This window comes from Lepidochelys olivacea, assembly GCF_965140295.1.
Source record: "Lepidochelys olivacea isolate rLepOli2 genome assembly, chromosome: 6".
Lineage (NCBI taxonomy): Eukaryota > Metazoa > Chordata > Testudines > Cheloniidae > Lepidochelys > Lepidochelys olivacea.
Window position 1 is genome coordinate 28,704,723 of NC_140416.1, and position 16,709 is coordinate 28,721,431.

The following is a 16,709-nucleotide window of genomic DNA, read 5'->3' on the forward strand; positions in this document are numbered from 1 at the left end:
GTTACACAGAAGAATAATGGGTCAAATTCCTTGCATTATCTCTTCATATATATTTTCAAGGCACACACCAGAGTGGTGTCTAGGTACCAATAGATATTTGACCATGTGTTATATTAGTTACTAAAATAGTAGCTGATCAGTGGGCTTCATTACTTTTTTAAAATGAATTTAGTGCTCTTCTACTACTAAGTTACCTACTACAGGACAGGCCTAACAAAGAAAATAACAGAACGCCACTAGCCGTCACCTTCAGCCCCCAACTAAAACCCCTCCAACGCATTATTAAGGATCTACAACCTATCCTAAAGGACGACCCAACACTCTCACAAATCTTGGGAGACAGGCCAGTCCTTGCCTACAGACAGCCCCGCAACCTGAAGCAAATACTCACCAACAACCACATACCACACAACAGAACCACTAACCCAGGAACTTATCCTTGCAACAAAGCCCGTTGCCAATTGTGCCCACATATCTATTCAGGGGACACCATCACAGGGCCTAATAACATCAGCCACACTATCAGAGGCTCGTTCACCTGCACATCCACCAATGTGATATATGCCATCATGTGCCAGCAATGCCCCTCTGCCATATACATTGGTCAAACTGGACAGTCTCTACGTAAAAGAATAAATGGACACAAATCAGATGTCAAGAATTATAACATTCATAAACCAGTCGGAGAAAACTTCAATCTCTCTGGTCACGCAATCACAGACATGAAGGTCGCTATCTTAAAACAAAAAAACTTCAAATCCAGACTCCAGCGAGAAACTGCTGAATTGGAATTCATTTGCAAATTGGATACTATTAATTTAGGCTTAAATAGAGACTGGGAGTGGCTAAGTCATTATGCAAGGTAGCCTGTTTCCTCTTGTTTTTTCCTACCCCCCCCCCCCCCAGATGTTCTGGTTTAACTTGGATTTAAACTTGAAGAGTGGTCAGTTTGGATGAGCTATTACCAGCAGGAGAGTGAGTTTGTGTGTGTATGGGGGTGGGGGGGATGTGAGAAAACCTGGATTTGTGCAGGAAATAGCTCAACTTGATTGTCATGCACATTGTGTAAAGAGTTGTCACTTTGGATGGGCTATCACCAGCAGGAGAGTGAATTTGTGTGGGGGGGTGGAGGGTGAGAAAACCTGGATTTGTGCTGGAAATGGCCCACCTGATGATCACTTTAGATAAGCTATTACCAGCAGGACAGTGGGGTGGGAGGAGGTATTGTTTCATATTCTCTGTGTATATATAAAGCCTGCTGCAGTTTCCACGATATGCATCTGAGGAAGTGAGCTGTAGCTCACGAAAGCTTATGCTCTAATAAATTGGTTAGTCTCTAAGGTGCCACAAGTACTCCTTTTCTTTTTGCGAATACAGACTAACACGGCTGTTACTCTGAAACCTTATGTAATTCTCCTATTCCTGAAACAGGCCATTTCTTCTACCAAATAAATGGTGAGTTGTGGGATTGGGACGAGAGACGTTACCAGCCCCAAAACCATCCTGACTGTGTTGTGACTTATTAACCATGTGCATTTTATGGATCTCAGTCTGCAGCACATGACACAATCCGTGTTTAGCCACAGTTTGGGTTTAAGTTGAATGCTATAAAATCTAAATTACCTTTAATAACAAGACTTTCCATGCCACAGTTGTACAGATCAGCTTATCTAGTTTCTCACTGAGATTCCATAGCTATAGATTCTGATATGCCAACTGAAGTTAGTGAGTTTCAAATACATTTTTCACTTAGCACAATGGTGCTCTATAAATGTGATAAGCAAATGAACTCAGCATTATTTTCGTTTCCACCGTGTTTCACACTCGTATCCTTTGTATTAGCGTTTAGTGTTGTAAGAAAGGTATTTGTAAGATATAAATGGGTGGGGGCATGGATTCATTGTGTCTTAAATGTCAGGTTAAAAATATGTTCTTTAACAAATTTTGTTGTGTAAGTTACTAATCTCACATTGGTTATTTGCACTAACGCACAATGCTGTCATGTTGGGTTGCAAACACTATATGAGAGTGTTTAAATACTTAAGAAAACATTTTTATTTCAAAAATGTTAGTGGGATTTGTATTTTCATAAAATCACAGAAATGTAGGGCTGGAAGGGACCTCGAAGTCATCAAGTACAGTCCCCTGCACTGAGGCAAGATCAAGTAAACCTAGACCATTCCTGACTGGTATTTGTCCAACCCATTCTTAAAAACCTCCAGTGATGGGGATTCCACAATCTCCCTTGGAAGCCTATTCCAGAGTTTACCTCCCTTTATAGTTAAAAAGGTTTTTTCCCCCTAATATCTAACCTAAATCTCCCTTGCTGCTGATTAAGCCCATTTACTTCTTGTCTTGCCTTCAGTGGATATGGGGAACAACTGATCAGTCATTCTGAAAACATCCCTTAACATACTGAAGACTTATCAGGTCCCTCCCTCATTCACCGCCCCCCCCCCCAAAAAAAAAACAACAAAACCAAAACCTAAACGTGCCCAGTTTTTTCACCTTTCCTCATAGATTAGGTTTCTAAACATTTTATCATTTTTGTTGCTCTCCTCTGGACTCTTCACAGTTTATCCATCTCTTTCCTTTACTGGACTGGATGCACTACTCCAGCTGAGGCTTCACCAGTGCCAAGTAAAGTGGGACAATTACATTCCGTGCTCTACATACAGCACTCCTTTTAATGAAAACCAGAACAATATTAGCTTGTTTGGCAACTGCAGCACACTGTTGACTCTCATTCTAACCTAGCCAGTTATTCCCCATTTTGTAGTTGTGCATCTGATTTTTTTTTTTCAGTTAGGAAGTGAAGTACTTTGCACTTACCTTTATTGAATTTCATCTTGTTGAATTCAGACCAATTCTCCCATTTGTTGAGGTAGTTTTGACTTCTAATCTTGTTCTTCAAAATATTTGCAACCCGTCCCAGCTTGGTGTTATCTGCATATTTCATGAGCATGCTTTCTACTCCATTATCCAAGTCATTAATGAAAATATTGACTAGTACCGGACTCAGGACTGATCCTTGAGGGATCCCACTACATACGCCCTCTGAGTTTGACAGCAAACTATTGATAACTTCTTATTTGAATAAGGTTTTTCAACCAGTTGGGCACCCGCCTTATAGAAAATTCATCTAGACTGCATCTCCCTAGTTCGCTTATAAGAATGTCATGTGGAACTGCATCAAAAGCCTTACTTAAATCAAGGTACATCATGTTTACTGCTTCCCCCATATCCACTATGCCAGTAGTCCTGTTAGAGAAGGAAATTAGGTTGTTTGGTATGATTTGTTCTTGACAAATCTCTGCTGGCTATTCCTATTTTCCTAATAATTCTGTTTTCTTCTAGGTGCTTATAACTTGATTATTTAATCATTTGTTCCAGAATCCTTCCAGGTATCTAAGTTAAGCTGACTGGTATATAATTCCCTGGGTCCTTTTTGTTTTCCTTTTTAAAGACAGGTACATGTTTGCCCTTCTCTAGCCTTCTGAGACCTCACCCATCTTCCATGAGTTCTCAAAAATAGTGCTAAGAGTTCCAAGATTGCTTCAGCTAATTCCCTAAGTAGGTGAGGATGAATTTCATCTGGCTCTGCTGACTTGAGTGTATCCCATGTATCTAAATATTTTTTCCCTATTTGGCTTGCACTCCTTCCCTTTTGTTGCTAATATTGTGTTGAGTATTTGGTCACCATTTCATTTTTTAGTGAAATCTAAAGCAAAATAGGCATTAAACAGTTCAGCCTTCTTGGTGTCAGCAGTTATTAGCATTCCTTCCCTGCTAAGTAGAAGACCTGCACTTTCCTTTGTCTTTCTCTTTCTCTTAATTTATCTGAAGATCTTCTTATGATCTTTTATGTCCCTTGGCAATTGTAATTCATTTTATGCCTTAGCTTTTCTGATTTTTTTTCCCCTGTATGCCTGTGCTATTCTTTTGTACACCTTATTAATTCATCCATGTTTCCACTTTGAGGCTTCCTTTTTGATTCTCAGCTCATTAAAGAGCTCCTGATGGAGCTATATTGACCTCCTACTATTCTTATTGTTAGCTTTTGTGTCTTTCTCTTTAAGAAACTGCCAGCTCTTACTCCCTTGATTTTCTTCCCATGGGACTTAATCTCAGAACTGGTAGGTAAGTCTGCTTTTTGAAATCCATTGTCCTTATTCTCCTACTTTCACCCATTCCTTTCCATCAAATCATGAAATCTATATCATAATAACTTTCATCAGTTGCTTTCCACTTTCAGATTTGCAACCAAATCCCTGTTAATCAGAATCAAGTCTAAAATGGCTGTCCCTCAGTTACTTCCTTCACCACCTGAAACAAGAAGTTGTCTCCATTGTCTTCCAAGAACTTATTGGACACTTTGTGTTTTGTCATATTATTTTTCCAACAGATGTTGGGGTACCTGAAGTCCCCCATTACCACCAGGTCTTGTGTTTGGGATATTTCTGTTTGTTCTAGAAATGCCTTATCCACCTTCTGATCTGGTACTCTACAGCAGACCCCTCCCATGGCATTGCCCCTGTTTTTTACTCCTTTTGTCTTTACCCAGAGACTTTCACCTGGGCTGCCTTTTACTTCCTTCTGGCCCTTGGCACAAGTACACCACCTCCCCATTTATCATGCCTGTCCTTCCTAAACAAGCTATGACACACTTTATCATTTTTTCAATCATAAGACTTATCCCACCAAGTCTCCCTGATGCCAATTAAATAACTGACCTTTTGTACTAAAATGTCCAGTTCTTCCTGCTTTATTCCCTGTTGTACTCCTGGCATTTGTATATAGACATCTAAGATGTTGAGTGGATTCCCCCACCATTTTCCCTCTTGTTGCTTCTATGACCTTATTTTAATTTCCATTTCACCCCCAACATTCTAGTCTTCTGTTAAGGTCACCTATTTTTTACACCTACCTTCAGGCTTTTGTCACCTGCCCCCTTTGAACCTAGTTGTAAGCCATTCTCACTAGGCTGGTGACTGTCCAAAGATGCTTTCCCCCTTCTTGGACAGGTAAACCCCCTTTTCTTTCGAGCAGTTCTCCCTCCCAGAACAGTACTCCATGCTTGAGGAAGTCAAAGCCCTCCTGTGACATTCTACACCTTGGAGGAGTGTACTGAAACCCCCATAGTCCTCATTTTCATATAAGCGTGATCTTGCATATAAAGCATGCCTTGCAAGGTATCAGGGGAAAGGTTATGATCTGCTGAAAGTCATTTCTCTATCCATATATGCATATCATTAATGCATATGAAGTTATGAGAATTCTATTGTATGGAGGTCACTAAAACATGCTGTAAGTTAGGGAATCAGCCAGATATTAGCTCCCTAGAGGCAACAGCAAGGAAAGTAACCAATGTCTGGGCAGGGATGTCAAAAAACCTATCAACAGCCATTGTCCAGCAAGGGAGCTACAATGCAGTGATGCACCTGCATGAGGCCACACCAGGGGAATTGCTTAGCCTTGCTTGGAGAGACTCAGCAATGCCCCCAGACATGCCTGGACTTGTGCTCCCCAAGCACATGGACTGAGGGTATAAAACAGACAGAGTGAACACATACTGGTTCCTTCTTCTGCCCCCACCTTCGCTGCAAGCAACTAAGACACTGAGAAGAAGACAAGACTCCAACAGAGAAGATTGGCCCAGGTTTAAGGAACAAGCCTATAGATTAAGGACTGTAATATCCAATGGCATGAGAAAAACTGCTTTAATCTAGATGTTGCCCAGTCTAATAGTGTTGAAAGTTTAGACTGTGTGCTTTTAGTTTATTTTAGTAACCACTCTGACTTTTTGCCTATCACTTAAAATCTGTCTTTGTAGTTAATAAAGCTATTTGTTTGTTTTACCTGAAGCAGTGCATTCGGTTTGAAGCATGTTAGAGACTCCCCTTTGGATAACAAGCCTGGTACATATAAACTTCTTTGTTAAATTGACAAACTCATATAAGCTTGCAGCGTCCAGCAGGCATAACTGGACACGGCAAGACAGAGGTTCCTAGGGTTGTGTCTGGGACCGGAGATATTGGCTAGTGTCATTCAGTTGTACAAGCCAAGGAGCTTACATGCCAGAGGCTGCACGTGAACAGCCCAGGAGTGGGGGTTCTCACAGCAGAGCAGGGTAAGGCTGGCTTCAAGAATTGGAGTGACCTAGCAGATCACTGGTCCAGATAATACGAGGGGAATGTAACACCTCCCATCAACACCATCTGCGCAGCCACGTATTCATTTGCAGGATGCATATGTGCTTGCCAGGCCCTTACCCAGGAAGGAGAGTGGTTTACATTTAGAGCACAGTTCCCCAAACTAATAGACCCAACATCTGGCTCAAAATTGTTGTGCAATCCACCCACTTTCAAGACCTCCAATCCTAACCAGGCAAATTTTTGTAACTGTAAACATAACAGAATCAGCTAAATACAAAATTTTTTAAAGCAAATTTTAATTAAAGAAAGTGCATTTTTAAACCCCTATTTAATGTGACTGTTTTGGTGATGTAAGATGCTATGCACAAGCTTGAACTGGAGCAATCATTTTTAGGTAATTATTTCGTTTTTACTTTTGCTAAGACTCATCAAAATAGAAAGGTGTAACAGAAATGTGAACTTTCGAACTTTAGCAACTAAAGCTAAATGGTGCCAATTCAGAGACAGCCAATATCTGAGTTCCTGGATTGTGGAAGTCAGTTGCCGGATTTATGGGTGCTTTCAAGTTGGCTTCTCTGTTTTCTCAAAATCTGAAACAAGGGGAAATTACTAGAAGTCTCCTCTTCATATTCAGAAGACCAATTTCCAAAATACCTATTTAATGCTTCTGCTTTGTTATGCATGGATAGTACATTCATATTCCAGCCCGGAAGAGTGGAGTTCAACATGTCTAGATGTCAGCAAGGTAGGCTCAGCATTCCACTCAAGATGAATTGAAAGAATCAGCAAGTAAAAATTGCTGCTCCTTGGAGAAAACCTGCACTTCTGCGCTCTTTGGGTTTAGTTAGTACTTTACTGTGGGAGATGGACCTCTTAAGTATGAGAGAAGTTACTGGTTAAAGGAATCTATGCCATCATGAAGCAATACAAAACAAGAATTCATTAGATAGCTATGAATTAAGTTGTTTGCAGTATTGTAGCCTTGTTGGTCCCAGGATACGAGGGACAAGGAAGGTAAGATAATACCTTTTATTGGACAAACTGCTGGTGGAAGGTACAAGCTTTCAAGCAGCACTGAACTAGGTTGTATCTTCCACCCAACAGAAGATGGTCCAGTAAAAATCCATAACTTAATTCATGAGACACAAGAAGTAAGGTATTCTGTTTTGTCAACTGCTTGCAGGATCTCATGGTGATTTTTCAGGCATTTCCTCAACAATAATAGTACTACTACTGAGGGAATTCTGTGCCAAAAAATTACTCTGCACGCAAAATTTTAAAATTCCGCAAATTTTATTTGTCAAAATAACAATCACTATTTTCAATTATTTTGGTAATTTATTTCAAAATACTTGTTAGCAAATAATTGAAAATGGTGTGATTATATAATTTTGAAAACTGAAATTTGCAGACTTTTATTTTTTAAAATTTTTAGTATAGAATTCCCTCAAGAGTACCAGGGTTCTGTGTGGTGCAATCTGGGTGTGGACAGCTCGGTGAAGGTGTTGGGTTGCCCTCAAAATTAAATAAGTATGATAGAATTATAATTATGTAGTAGTAGAAATAAAGATACACAAAAGAGTATATAGGTATTGTAAAAAGGTATGAACATCAGTTCCATGCTGTTGAATTTCACTCTATAACAAATGCAAGGCCAAAGTGCTAATTATTTCAGGCCAGTACAGGACTAAGAGTGTGCTGGAAAGTGATAAGAACTTTGAGGAAACAATGCTGTTCTCTAAAACAACACCCTGGTGCTCTTCCCCACGGGGGGGGGGGCCCTTGTCATGCCTATGTAAATCTTGGTACGCAAAGAGGGAAAAATAGATAGTGGGATAAAACTTGTTAAATGAATCAAGAGTCATAGATTGTGTTGTGAAGTAAAAGAATGAATGATGAGCCTGAAGCAGGGAAATAATTGGATAGTAAATGGTGCCAGCCTAATCCTAAGAATTTCAACCTTGATATCGATGGTCCGAAGAATATGCAAAGAGGAGATAACCCTCGGAGGGCGAACCGTAATCCACCTAAAACGAACGCATCAAGGAAGAACAAGAAGATAACACCTAGCCGTCATGGATGTACCACCTGCTGATTGATGGTCATCTTAATTGTAAATTCAGCTTGATGAAGCAACTTCCATAGACTTGTACTGAACCAGAGACCTATAAAAACTGGTGTTAGCCGATGGCCAAGGATGTTTGGTGAGGTGCCAGCTATGCCTGTTTTATACCATCCGTGACTTTAACCACTGGGACGCACTGTCCCTTCGCAGCGGGCAACCCGGGTTAGGCTGACGGATGCCCCAAGGTCCTAAACACCCGTGACTTTAACTGCTGGAGCTCAGAGCTCCTTCGCAGTGGGCAGTCAACACTGACTGACAGGTGCCCCAATGGCAGCACTAAAAGCCTCTCCACACCCGTGACTTTAACTGCTAGAGCTCAGAGCTCCTTCGCAGGGGGCAGTCAGGATTGACTGACAGGCGCCCCAAGAGTTTGCCCCCGTGGAGGCGGCACAACTCAACGCTAGGCTCTTAGTACTCTCACCTAATGGCCAGGCTTTATAGCCAAAACGGCTGAGGTTCTTTAATTGTGTTGGCTGCTTTACAGTAAACCAGAGAAACAAGTCAGGCTTATGCACAAATGGTTACCAAAATTTATTAAACTAGATTCTAATCATGTGGTTACAAAACTGCTAGTGCCTACTTATTTAAATGTAGAGATGTTACACACACACAAACAAGTTTACAAAACTGAAGCCACAATCCCAAAGAAAGAAAACAAAGTATAGAGCTCTATTTCAAAATATGTGTACACTAAAGATAGGAGATCAGGTGTGGGTGCTTCTTATCCTCCTTGCATCTCTCGATTCCAGCGGTGCCAAGCCAGGATCGGTCACTCAATTCCACGGAAAGACGAATAAGGGACAAGGCTTAGGGACCCTCTTAGCTGCAGAAGCCTTGGGAGGCTGTCACTTATCTGACCAGCAGATAGATAGTGAAAAGCACTCAAAAATCATGGTGCTGTAGGTCCCGTACTTATACCTCTGTACTCCTTTATTCTCTTTCTCCTTTCTTATGCCAAATTGGGGCTGGTCTGTGTGGGTGACGCCAGCTCTCCCAAGAGTAGTTTACACTTGCAAGGGAGAGAAACAATAAGTTTTGACTACTGGACATTCCTTTTATTAGGGTAAATGTTTTCCCACCTAGGATGTTGGGCTGTGTGCATCACGCTATTTAGTAGGGGCTAAGAGCCATGTCTGTCACAGCTTCTCTGTCTGCTGTGAGCCTAATCGTTGTATATGTTCCCAGAGGCACATTGTAGCAGCACATCTGTGCTTCTCACAGCTTCAAAGGCTGTGCTGGAATTGATGTTAAGTGCCCTGTTGTTTTGGCTCCCTTGTGTTCCCAGCAATGCTGGTCTGAGGGGGGGGCTGGCTGTCTGGCTACAACTGGGTCCAGGGACTGTGTTCTTTGAGTCTGGTTCTATGACCACCCTCCAGGAGCATCAGATTGCCAGAAACGTGGCAATTTGCCTTGTCCCTCTTACAAAATCCTGTTGGTATCATTTTCATTAGTGTAACAGAGGCAGGGTGGTTTTGATTTAAATCACTAGTCAGGAAGACTCTATTTAATCATGGATTTCTACATAAAAGTGCATTCTTGTTGGTTGTTATAACCTTAATACATATTCTTCACAACTCACAGATAGATGTAGGTTTCATTTTTAGAAGGTACACACAATACATTTTTAACTGATTTATTTTGAAAACTCTTGAGATTAGTTTTACAGCTGTATCAGAAAATGAATGATTGGTTATTTCATTTACCAAAGGTAACTGAAGCAGATATGAAGTCATTGGGAGGTGAACTATCACCAATTCAACAGGTTAATTATTAATATTTGGAGGATTTTCTTGCCATGCTGTATTAGGAGGAGAACATCACCAGACTGACATTTAAATTGTTTTATTTAAAACAATGTTATGTATTCTGGATTTTTTTCTTCAACAGCAAACGTATTTTAACAAAACAAGCATATTAATTTTTGAATTTAATTAAACATTCACGTTTTTTAAAATCAGGTTTGTTTTTGTTAAAATTGTTTTAAACTAAAGTAGGTAAATGAAATATTTAAAAAAAAATAAAGCAACTACAGCAGCAGGTCAACACGAGAAACTTAAAATATTGGCTGCTGTAGCTAACTCAGTCGTCTTCATCTTCATTTTCCTGTTAGTTCATAATCTGGAAAAGGAAAAACAAGCTTTCCTGCTTTTTCAGGTCCCAAACAATTTCTCAATTTGGAATGAATTAGTCCAAAGGAAGGAAATATTCTTCCTACACTGCGAGGAGAAGCTACTGCTGTTAAAAGTGAGATTATCACTTCAACCGTCTCTGAATGCAAGTGCTTAAGTGACTTCCACCAGTTCACTGGGACTTTCTTTAAAACAACATTAGCAAACATATAATTCTTGAATGGTTCTTACTCCCAAAGTGGGTCTCTTTTACAGCCTGCTGCCATTATAGGTTTTCCCTTCTAGTGAGAGAATGGTAGATCTCAAATCATAGAATCATAGAATATCAGGGTTGGAAGGGACCTCAGGAGGTCATCCAGTCCAACCCCCTGCTCAAAGCAGGACCAAACCCCAACTAAATCATCCCAGCCAGGGCTTTGTCAAGCCTGACCTTAAAAACTTCTAAGGAAGGAGATTCTACCATCTCCCTAGGTAACGCATTCCAGTGTTTCCCCACCCTCCTAGTGCAAAAGTTTTTCCTAATATCCAACCTAAACCTCCTCCACTGCAACTTGAGACCATTACTCCTTGTCCTGTCCTCTTCTACCACTGAGAATAGTCTAGAACCATCCTCTCTGGAACCACCTCTCAGGTAGTTGAAAGCAGCTATTAAATCCCCCCTCATTCTTCTCTTCTGCAGACTAAACAATCCCAGTTCCCTCAGCCTCTCCTCGTAAGTCGTGTGTTCCAGACCTCTAAACATTTTTCAGAGTAACAGCCGTGTTAGTCTGTATTCGCAAAAAGAAAAGGAGTACTTGTGGCACCCCAGAGACCCACCAATCTACTTGAGCATGAGCTTTCGTGAAGTGAGCTGTAGCTCACGAAAGCTCATGCTCAAATAAATCGGTGAGTCCCCAAGGCGCCACAAGTACTCCTTTTCTTTTTGCTAATCATTTTTGTTGCCCTTCGCTGGACTCTCTCCAATTTATCCACATCCTTCTTGTAGTGTGGGGCCCAAAACTGGACACAGTACTCCAGATGAGGCCTCACCAATGTCGAGTAGAGGGGGACGATCACGTCCCTCGATCTGCTCGCTATGCCCCTACTTATACATCCCAAAATGCCATTGGCCTTCTTGGCAACAAGGGCACACTGCTGACTCATATCCAGCTTCTCGTCCACTGTCACCCCTAGGTCCTTTTCTGCAGAACTGCTGCCTAGCCATTCGGTCCCTAGTCTGTAGCTGTGCATTGGGTTCTTCCGTCCTAAGTGCAGGACCCTGCACTTATCCTAATTGAACCTCATCAGATTTCTTTTGGCCCAATCCTCCAATTTGTCTAGGTCCCTCTGTATCCTACCCCTGCCCTCCAGCGTATCTACCACTCCTCCCAGTTTAGTATCATCCGCAAATGATCTCCTGTGATTACGAACTGGAAAAAGAGTTTCAGAAATCTATGAAGGCTGCACTCAGAAAGACCTCAAGACTTCTAGAATATGCTGCTCAAACAGCTTCACTTGTTTCTACTGCCTGTCCCTCCCTTCTCACATTTATCTCCAGACTTCTTCTCATTGTCCAGATCTATTCCGCCCCCAACAATCTTCTATTCATGGAACTTTTTGAAATTTTGCACTTTTAGAGAGAGGTCAGGGATTAACTCTGGGTACACAAATTGGCAGAGGGACAGTAGGGTTGAGGTCTATTACCTCTCTATATATTTATTTTAAAACGTTTTTGCTGTTATCTCTGGAGTTACAAATCCAGTCTGAGAACTGCAGAACTAAGCATCTCTGATGGTATCTTTTAGACTGAGCACTGAGAGCCAGTGGGTAGATGGAAAGATTAACCTAAATAATCTATACAGAAGCCCCTGGAACCCAATAAGATTGGGTCCCTAATCCATGAACTATTGGAACTCATTTACAAAACTTTTCTTAAACATTACATGAATATATTGTCTCATAGCATAGAATTAGAATTTATAATCCCTTGTTCCATGATGCAATATCTTTAAGCTATAATGTATCTTAATTAAAACAATCTTTAGATAGTTTTCTTCAAAAAGCATTTTATCCAAAAAAATCAGATTTTAAAAATATTTTTTTAAATTGATCTACCCTGAGAGGGAGGATCTAGGTGCACAGGGGCTCGGTGTGGGGTTCTGGGTGCAGGGGGCATGGGACTCTGCAAGGGAGTCCAGGTGAAGGCAGCTGGGGGGGGTAGGGGAAGTATAGTATGATGGTGTAAGAGACAGTGAATGCACACAGTATTAACTACTATGATTTGGATCCATGTGATTCATCCACTATTCTGTTGTTGCTGGCCTCCTCCATGCAGAGGTAAATACCCTCCTCACTGAACATGACAAATCTTTACCTTACCCGGTTGCGGGGGCAGGAGGGGTCAGTCCCCTCTTTTCATGTACTAGGTATAAATATACCTGCTACTGTATTTTCCACTCCATGCATCTGCCCAAATAAATTAGTCTCTAAGGTGCCACAAGGCCTCCTCGTTGTTTTTCCCGGAAATGTTTCTCTTCCTGATTTGGCCCAGGGCAGATCTGATCGCCGACAGAGACGGAGTAGTCAGGCTGCGTGCGACGTGTGACCCAAGGAGGCTCAGCCATCGCGGACAGCGCGCTGCCTCGCTCGCAGGCCGACTGGCCCAGCTCTGACCGGCGCCTGTGGCGAGCTGTTTCTAACGGGGCTTGTTCCCCGTTCTGCAGCAGCGGCGTTCAGGCCTAGTCACGAGTTTCATTAGCTGCCGGCCGGGGCCCAGCACGCCCCCAGCGCCGGGCTGGTCCAAACGCGCGGCCTTTGTCTTCCACGCCGCGGGGGTGAGCTCCAGCCGCCTGCCCGGGGCGTGCCCCGCGCTCTGCCCAGCCCGGCCAAGGACACCCCGGGGGGCAGTGACGTGGCTGTCTCGTGGCCACCTGCCAGGGCCAGGACGGCGGCGGCGGCGCGGACGGTCAGGGGTCACCGTCACGCGGCGAGTGAGGGCTGCGCGCGGGGCTGGGGCGAGCCCATTCAAACGCGCCGGCCCCTCCCATCCCGCGCGGGGTGCGCGCGCTGGAGCCCCTTGTTGTGCGCTGCTTCGTACGGAGGAGGCGTGTCCTACTACGGCCGCCGTACTACCGATGTGGTCCGTCACTGTCGCGCGGAGGGGTTCCACGTCAGCCACAGCCGAGCAGCGGGCACAGCCGGGAGGGAGACGGGGCTGGAGGGGGCCTGCCGCGGGCAGCACGGGAGGCAGGTACAGCGCCTAGGGCGGCTGCGGAGCGTGGAGGGCGCGAACTCCTGCGCTGGGCCCGTGTCGCCCTGAGGGCCGCGGCCGGAGACTGGCCCCCGCCCCCATTCCGGAGCCAGCGGCCTCGCCCTGGTCTCGACGGGCACCAGCCTGCCCTGGGCCGCTCCTGCGGCCTCCCGGGCAGTCCGGGCTGGGCCGCGGGGGTGGGAGCCGTTCCCCTGGGCGGGCAGCCGGTCCGGGCCCTGCTCTTGGGGGTCCCCGGGGGTTGCGGTCGCCGTGCAGCCGACGAGTCAGCGGGTAGCGCGGCCCGCTGCGTCGGGACCCCCGGGTTCTCTCCCTCGGTCCGCCACCGATTTGTTTCGTGACCTGTGAGGCAGTCGCGGAGCCATCGGGCCGGGTCTGTGCAGTGCTAGGGAGGCTCCCGGGGAGGTGATGCCCCCATGCGATTGGCTTTGACCCTCTGGACTCCTAGTACAGTTAACTGGGGTTTCCCGCGGGTAGGGTGACCAGACAGCAAATGTGAAAAATTGGGACGGGGGGGGGGGGGGAATAGGAGACTAAAAAGAAAAAGACCCAAAAATCGGGACAGTCCCTATAAAATCGGGACATCTGGTCACCCTACTCGCGGGCGCTGAAGCTGCCTGCCCAAAACTCATTGCAGGGTCGGGGTGTGAGATTGCAGCTTTACTTTATGATTTCTTTTCACCTTTGCTAAAAATTCTCATTCTTTTTGGACTGAAACTTTCTGTGTCAAATAAAATTGTGGAAACTTTCAACAAAGATCCATTCCACTAATTGATTGTTTTCTTTCTGGGTTCTTAAACCTATGTTTTTTTTGTTATGGTTATTTAGCAGTATTGTTAAATCTTTGGAGTCAATGTGAATACGAGGACAATGAAAAGTTATATTTATATATATTAAACCTTTATTTCTATTTACTATTTAAGTTTCTCATTTTGTAGACATGTATTTGGATAGCTTTGTGCTGGAGCATTCCCATTGAAGTCAGTGGCAAATGCGTTTGCAGGTTTGCGGCCATGGCTATAGCCGTTCATCTCCCCCCCCCCCCTTAAAAATTAGGAAAAATGTGAAATAAAAACCATTGAACTTTAAAACTTTGAACTAATTATGTGGCTAATTCTCATCAAGGAATAGTCACTTGGAAAAATGAAAAGAGAACTTTTTGAATTGATGCTGTAAGCAATTATAAATTTGCCTTGCATTCTTGATAGATGTTTTTATCCTGTATCTTCAGAGCAGTGACTTTTAAAATAAGTGAAGTTGCTGAAAAACACAGTTATACAGCTCTATAGTTTTAGGGCAGGGGTTCCCAAAGTTGGTTTGCAGCTTGTTCAGGGTAAGCCCCTGGCGGGCCGCGAGACGCTTTGTTAACCTGAGCGTCCGCAGGTACGGCTGCTCCCAGTGGCCGCGGTTCGCCGTTCCCGGCCAATGGGAGCTGCGGGAAGTGGTGCGGGCTGGGCCACTGCTTCCCGCAGCTCCCATTGGCTGGGAATGGCGAACCGTGGCCACTGGGAGCGGCCGTACCTGTGGACACTCAGGTTAACAAAGCGTCTCGCGGTTCGCCAGGGGCTTACCCTGAACAAGCCGTGAACCAAGTTTGGGAGCCCCTGGTTTAGGGCAATGGTTCTCAACCAGGGGTGTGTGTATCCCTGGGGGTATGCAGAGGTCTTGCAGGGTGGGTACATCAACTCATGAGATATTTGCCTAGTTTTACAACAGGCTACATAAAAAGCACTAGCAAAATCAGTACAAACTAAAATTTCATACAGACAATGACTTGTTTATACTGTTCTGTATATTATACACCAAAATATAAGTATAATATTTATATTCCAATAGGTTTATTTTATAATTACATGGTAAAAATGAAGAAGTAAGCAATTTTTTAGTAATAGTGCTCTGTGACACTTGTATTTTTATGTCTGATTTTGTGAGCAAGTGGTTTTAAGTGAGTGAAACTTGGGGGTACACAAGACAAATCAGACTCCTGAAAGAGATGCAGTAGTCTGGAAAGGTTGGGAGCCCCTAGTTTAGGGTATGTAGTGTAGAGTTGTAGTTAACAGATTTGTGCAAAAGAGAATTGCACAGCTCCATAGTATGCAGCTTTGTTCTCAGTTTAAAAATAAGAGTTAAATGCAAAAATCTGTGTTCATGAAATGTTAACACTGAAAACCTAAAATGAATAAAATCAAGAAGTGCAACAATTATGATTCTTACACTCAACTCTTAAGAATTTTCAGCACTTATGAAATGTTTAAATATTGGCAAAGTGTTTTATGTACACTGATCAACAATACCTGATTATACCTTCCATGAAGCCTCACATGATTCTCAAGACATTTACAGGCTTGTAACTGGTGTGAGCAGAGTCATTGTAGAGACCACGTAGAAGTTATAAGCACTGCCTGCCTATTTTGTGGAGCTTATGATGACCATGAGCACCATGTTTCAAATTTCTCAAAATGAGTAAGTTCCAGCAGGTGAACTCAGTGGGTGTACAGGGTCACACGGACAGTTGGCATTAATGTAGTCCATTATTATAGTTCTGATGCAGCTTTAACTTGTTAACAGACCTTCAGACTTAATGCATTATGGAACCTAGTGCTCCAAATAGGAACTACCAAAGAAGGCTCCCTTTCTCTTATTACTAAATGCTTATCTAACAGTGGGAGCTCTGACAGAGCTTAGCAAATTTGACATGCTGAAGTTCTGGAGGAATGCTCATATTAGTAGGTTTTTTTTTTTTTTAACGAGTAGTTGAATTTGATCAGTTTAAACATGTTTTAAATCTGTATCTTCGTACTTTTCTTTATATGTGATGGGAAAGACCTAGTCAAGGGCCAAAAAGTCAGGCAAACCTTGCCATCACCCACACGCAGATATTCCTAAAGTTTATCCTAAAGAGTTTCAACTTGTCACCAGGGTCAGAAAGAGATTCTTCTCTCTCTCTCTCCCTTCCTTCCCTCCCCCCCCCCCCATGTATTATGGAAGAGGTTTGTTTTGTTTTTTTTAAATCTTCTTGTGAAGCATCAGGAGGTGGCCATGTCTGGAGAGGG

General features: G+C 43.3%; 1 protein-coding gene across 2 annotated transcripts in view; it reads left to right on the forward strand.

Annotated features, from left to right (window-relative positions):
• The first annotated feature begins 13,509 nt into the window (after window positions 1-13,509).
• COPB1 (COPI coat complex subunit beta 1) overlaps window positions 13,510-16,709 on the forward strand; it is a 38,566-nt gene continuing 35,366 nt past the window's right edge. The window contains exon 1 of one of the 2 annotated variants that reach the window (XM_084631147.1): window positions 13,510-13,638. The gene's annotated coding sequence lies outside the window, so the exon portion shown is untranslated. The remainder of the gene's footprint in view (window positions 13,639-16,709) is intronic. The other variant, XM_084631148.1, reaches the window with a different exon arrangement.